Raw genomic sequence first — 6,899 nt, 5'->3', positions numbered from 1 at the left:
AACTAACAGATGATCGTTGGAGTGGGTCTGGTGTAAACTAACAGACGATTGTTGGAGTGGGTCTGGTGTAAACTAACAGACGATCGTTGAGGAGTGGGTCTGGTGTAAACTAACAGACGATCGTTGAGGAGTGGGTCTGGTGTAAACTAACAGATGATCGTTGGAGTGGGTCTGGTGTAAACTAACAGATGATCGTTGGAGTGGGTCTGGTGTAAACTAACAGATGATCGTTGAGGAGTGGGTCTGGTGTAAACTAACAGATGATCGTTGGAGTGGGTCTGGTGTAAACTAACAGACGATTGTTGGAGTGGGTCTGGTGTAAACTAACAGACGATCGTTGAGGAGTGGGTCTGGTGTAAACTAACAGACGATCGTTGAGGAGTGGGTCTGGTGTAAACTAACAGATGATCGTTGGAGTGGGTCTGGTGTAAACTAACAGATGATCGTTGGAGTGGGTCTGGTGTAAACTAACAGATGATCGTTGGAGTGGGTCTAGTGTAAACTAACAGACGATCGTTGAGGAGTGGGTCTGGTGTAAACTAACAGACGATTGTTGAGGAGTGGGTCTGGTGTAAACTAACAGACGATTGTTGGAGTGGGTCTGGTGTAAACCTAACAGACGATCGTTGAGGAGTGGGTCTAGTGTACACTAACAGATGATCGTTGGAGTGGGTCTGATGTAAACTAACAGACGATCGTTGAGGAGTGGGTCTGGTGTAAACTAACAGATGATTGTTGGAGTGGGTCTGATGTAAACTAACAGACGATCGTTGAGGAGTGGGTCTCGTGTAAACTAACAGATGATCGTTGGAGTGGGTCTAGTGTAAACTAACAGATGATCATTGAGGAGTGGGTCTGGTGTAAACTAACAGATGATCGTTGGAGTGGGTCTGGTGTAAACTAACAGATGATCGTTGAGGAGTGGGTCTGGTGTAAACTAACAGATGATCGTTGAGGAGTGGGTCTGGTGTAAACTAACAGATGATCGTTGGAGTGGGTCTGGTGTACACTAACAGATGATCGTTGGAGTGGGTCTAGTGTAAACTAACAGACGATCGTTGAGGAGTGGGTCTGGTGTAAACTAACAGTGGGAGCATATGGCGGTAGGGATCAGATTCTTTGAGAGACATTACCTGCATGTGTGTAGTGATGGTAGGTCCAGTTTGTTGCATCTGAGTAGGAGGTGTAGTCTGTGCCAATGAGGATACATACCACTCTTCTCTGGACACTCTTGGCTACGCCAGCATATTCCACTGATGGTCGGATGTAGGTGGTGAATACCATTACCAGGTCCTCCTTGGGGATGTGGAAGTGTTTAAGGCATCGCTGGATGAACAGACGTCGGCTGGCCTTTTTACAGATGTGCTCCACCTGTGTTGTCCATCTTAGATTGCCATGGATGAAGATTCCTAGGATCTACCTTCTGGAGTTCTGTGTTGTTAGTTGAAAGGGGTGGTAGTTTGGGTGGTGACTTGATGGAGTGCACATGGAGCACTTTGCACTTCAAAGGGTGCAGAACCATGTGTCTCCCCACTGACCACATCTCCAGGTCAGACAGGTTTTCTTGAATGTTGGAAGGTGATGTTAGTGTTATGGTTTCTAGTAAGGTAATCCACAAACGTCCATTCCTTGACTGCTGTTTGCCTGGCTCGACTGTTGATGTATGCAATAAAGATTAGCGGACCAAGCAGAGTTCCTTGAGGTATGCCACAAGATACAGTATACTGACACTGTCAGACAGCACACCATGATAGATCAGCAGACCAAACAGAGTTCCTTGAGTTAGGCCACAGTGTAAACTGACACAGCATGATTCCTCACCACCTGGGGTCTATTAGAGAGGAAGTTGCCTATCCATCTGGCGAGCGATGGTCAAAGCCCAAGGTCTAACATCCTGATGAGGGCAAGGTTGTGACAGACACAGTCAAAGGCTTTACTCAAGTCAGTGGTCCCCAGGGAGCAGATGGAACCATTCTTATCCCGCGACTTGAAGAGCTCGTTAGTTACCTAGATCTGCCAGACAATGTGTTGTTGATCGGCCTAGTAGACATCCCTACCGTTGGGTGTTAATCTGTGGTAGGATATCAGTCAGAGCCCATCCAGTAATCAAGTTCTAAGCTACTTTGCTCAGTTAGTGAGATAGGCCATATTTCCCCAGCGGGTGGCTTAATTTCTTGTTAAGGGGACCACTATAAGTTATTTTAATTCGTCAGGAACGATGCCCTCTTGTAGAGATAAGTTAAGAATGTAAGTCAGTGGCCTGCTCAGTTCATATGCAAACTCTTTTATTAGTCTGCCTGGGATTTCATCTGGGCCCGCTTCCCTACAGGTTTTCACTAAGAAAGCCCGCTGGACAACAACAAGACCCAACACATTTCTTGCACATTTGTTCTGATGAATGTAGCAACCCAGTAATACAACAGCATGGAAACAAAATTAGGGATCGACCTCAATGCAAATTCTGTTTCCTTTTCCAAATTTCACAACCTATCGCTATTAACAGTTCGGTGGACTCTGAACCCGCAAAACAGATTGATGTGTTTATCACTTGTAGTTGCTTCCCTTACAACAGCACACAGCAACAGCGGCCTCCCTTCCGACAGCACACCAACAACACCTGCTTCCCTTCCGACAGCACACCGCAACAGCTGCTTCCCTTCCGATAGCACACCGCAACAGCGGCTTCCTTTCCGATGGCACACCAACAACAGCGGCTTCCCTTCCGATACCACACCAACAACACCTGCTTCCCTTCCAATAGCACACTGCAACACCTGCTTCCCTTCCGATAGCACACCAACAACACCTGCTTCCCTTCCGATAGCACACTGCAACAGCTGCTTCCCTTCCGATACCACACCAACAACACCTGCTTCCCTTCTGATAGCACACTGCAACAGCTGCTTCCCTTCCGACAGCACACCGCAACAGCGGCTTCCCTTCTGATAGCACACCAACAAAACCTGCTGTCACGCCTGCTCCCGCTCTCCCTCTCCTGCGCTCGAGGGCGCCAGACTGCCTATCATTACGCACACCTATCCCCTTCGTTATGCGCACCTGCACCTCATTAGACCCACCTAAACTCCAGCATTATTTGATTGCCTCCCCTTTATCTGTCTGTTTCCTCTGTTTGTTCCCTGTGTCTGTATTGATGTCGTTACTTTGTCCCCTGTCCAGATGCTGTTCCTGTCCTGTTTCATGTCCGTTATTTATTATATGTTCTCCCTGTACCTGCTTCCATTCCAATAGCACACCACAAAAGCTGCTTCCCTTCCAATAGCACACCACAACAGCTGCTTCCCTTCCAGCTGCTTCCCTTCCCGATAGCACACCACAACAGCTGCTTCCCTTCCAGCTGCTTCCCTTCCCGATAGCACACCACAACAGCTGCTTCCCTTCCAGCTGCTTCCCTTCCCGATAGCACACAACAGCTGCTTCCCTTCCAGCTGCTTCCCTTCCAATAGCACACCACAACAGCTGCTTCCCTTCCAGCTGCTTCCCTTCCAATAGCACACCGCAACAGCTGCTTCCCTTCCAGCTGCTTCCCTTCCAATAGCACACCGCAACAGCTGCTTCCCTTCCAGCTGCTTCCCTTCCAATAGCACACCGCAACAGCTGCGTCCCTTCCAGCTGCTTCCCTTCCCGAAAGCACACCACAACAAATGCTTCCCTTCCGATAGCACAACACCAACAGCTGCTTCCCTTGACCACGTGCTGTGATGCATGATGTTCCAGACAGCCTTATGCAGTCTCAGGTTTCATATTAGGAGGCTTGGGCGAGACGGCGATTCCTTTAAAAGGCTCCCTGAACGGTGCTGGATTTACTGTAATCTGAACACCTTCTCTAAAGTGCTTCCTACATGCACCACACACAGGTCTGCTATTGCTTTTTCTAAAAAGACTACAGTCTGCTCTACATTTGCCTTATGTCTCTCATGACTCAATTTGCTCCTGCTGAAAGCTTGACAAGTGCACTGAAGACCACTCTCCATGTAGGTTGTATTAACCTAGTGTTTCTCAAATCTCTCCTCTAGTATCCCCAGCCAGCTCCAGTTCTACTTACTTGATGTATTCCAATACAAGCATACTTGATTCACTGGTTCACTGATTCACTGATTCAATTGGTCAACTAATCATCAAGTTCTTGATGAGCTGATTCAGGTGTCAGCTCTGAAACACATAAAACATGTGGAACTGGCTGAGGGTAAGAGAAAGAGTTCTCAACGATGACATTCTATTCTAAAAACGTATCTCATGTACTCCTGGGACTGAACAGCCTTTCACCAAGTGTGAATTACTTCGGTGCGTAACGCGCCAGTACTTAATTCTCAACTATCCGTGTTTGTTCAATTACACACCTCTTGCAGTCATCTTCCTGAATGTCAGAGTGGAACCAGTCGACTATTATTAGGTATTTATTTTTCTACCTTTCTCTGTTCTCTCTCTCTCTCGCTTTCTCTGTCTCTCTCTCTCTCTCTCTGCTATCCATCAGTCCCCTCTCCCTAACTTGTTCTGTCCATCATCTCCTTAATTTAATTTAACAGCCCACCCGGGTCTGTAAGCAATTTAATTCTCTCTCTCCTGCTTTAACTCCATCTCCTCTTTCTCTCCATTCATTGTTAAAGCTTTCAAAATCAATCTTCAGGAGCTTTCCTTAACCTCCCGTCCTTAACCTCCCGATGTGTACATCTCTTCTCCCATATTCTGTTTTTCGCCCAGGGCCTAAAAAAGCTGAACATCTTTTTTTGCTGTTGCTTGGAGCTGCATGACATCTACAACCTTATAGCCATTTCCTTTTCTAATCTGATCCCCCTGGCTCTCCTCAATCTCAAATGTTTCCTCTGTCGCCTTCCGCTGCAACCTTTTATCTATGATCTATGTCTTGGATCACATCTGGCTCCTCTGCTCCCTAATATTTCCTGCCTACGCAATTTGGTGATTTGCCTCGCCTACGCCATTTTGGCTCGAGTCCGGCAGTCTTGGTTTCAAAAACGATTTGAAATCTTTAAAATACTTTGAGCGTTTGCTTTAGCATGCCTAGAGTGCTTGGTGGGCGGGATTTGCAGTTTGGGATTTTTCTATTGGTTCCATCGCAACAGGCAGGCTCAATCAAGCTCAGCTAAAGTATTTGAAATGATTTCAAATAGTATTTGAACCCAGGTCTGGAGTCCGGACACTTTTTCTTCTTCACACTTTGTCTACTGTCAGGAAGCAGTGTTGCTCTTTTTTTGTCTATTTTTATTTATTTTTTACAGCTGCTGTGCATACCAAGCAGACACGTTTGGTTTCTCTGTTTGGTTAATATTCACTTGAATCTCATATATTGTCTGAAGTCTTTGAAATAAAAATGTTGTTGGAATGTGAATGCTAATGATATAAATGAGGAACGGTCTTCTCGGCCACATATTTATCATCTGCCACTTTTTTGTGTTGACCTGAAAAATAATTAGTGTGACTAATTTAGATTCATTTAGATTCATTGAAAAGCTGATGTTGCCTAACTCATCATAGAGAGACAATGGACATGTTCTATTTTACCCAATCAATTTTTAATCAGTTTGATGAGAATTTTAATCTGCACCTCTAATTAGTAAAGAGCTCAGTTAGAGGGAAAATCAGCAATCACATTAGGTCCATGGAAACAATTAAAAGACTTAGGGAGCTTCAACTCTTTCTGTCCCTGGTATGAGTAAGGAGTAAACAGTCTCTTGTGAAAAGTGTGACCTTTTCTTCTTTGTTCACGAGAGCATCTTGTGTTTATTTTCTTTCCCGTGGCAATTAATAGTGGGAAAGGATGTGAAATCCCAAAATGAATTAAGTATATATTCTTTCCATTCCATGCCACAAGGCTACACCTGGGCCAGTGTTCATAAAGTGTCTCGAGAAGTATTGATCCAGGATCAGATCTCTGATGTCAAGGTAAAAATCTGTCATTCTGCCCCATAGCAAGGCAGTTAACCCACTGTTCCCAGAGGCGCCGAAGACGTGGATGTTGATTAAGGCAGCACCCTGCACCTCTCTGATTCAGAGGGGTTAAATGGAGGAAGACACATTTCAGTTAAATACATTCAGTAGGACAACTGACTAGCTGTCCACCTTTCCCTTTTCCCATGTAATCTTATTGATCATGATCTAAAGGCAATACTGATCGCAGATCAGCACTGCTACTCCAAGACGCTCTGAGAATAAGGGAGCAGATCGGAGTGGGGTTTTGTATATTATATAGTTTCTATGTTTCACTTTCCAACAAGTATTTTTACCAAAATATTTCAAATAAAGGGAATGTCAGTTCAACTCGCTCTTGGCTCTCTTCAAATTTCATCACATGTCAATCATTAATATATATACTTTTATTTTATTTAACTATCCAAGTCAGTTAAGAACAAATTCTTATTTACAATGACGGCCTAGCCTGGCCAAACCGTAACCCGGACGACGCTGGGCCAATTGTGCACTGCCCTATGGGACTCCCAAGCACGGCCGGTTGTGATGCAGCCTGGAATCGAACCGGGGTCTGTAGTGACACCTCTAGCACTGAGATGCAGTGCCTTAGAGCGCTGTGCCACTCGGGAGCTCAATATAGTTTAACAGGCATAATTTTGAAGGGCTATAGAGCTAACAAAATATTGTATTACAGTAACTATACTACCGGGGTATGATACTGAGAGGGTGATCTCAGCCATATCCCCTATCCATAGATTTCACAGAATATCATTTTGAATGACACTTGAGAGTTTGATCGCGACGATCGCCGACCCAATTATATATAACGAATATTTTATCATGTATTTTCATTCTTCGGAAATGTTGACATTTTTCCTTCAATTATTCTTAGAACTGTTCCAGTTGTATCATGGGCTTTCACCATGAAAGACCTTACACCCCTTTTTGTTTTATTT

Source organism: Salvelinus alpinus, chromosome 18 (assembly GCF_045679555.1).
Source record: "Salvelinus alpinus chromosome 18, SLU_Salpinus.1, whole genome shotgun sequence".
Taxonomy (NCBI): domain Eukaryota; kingdom Metazoa; phylum Chordata; class Actinopteri; order Salmoniformes; family Salmonidae; genus Salvelinus; species Salvelinus alpinus.
This window is presented reverse-complemented; position numbering follows the sequence as displayed.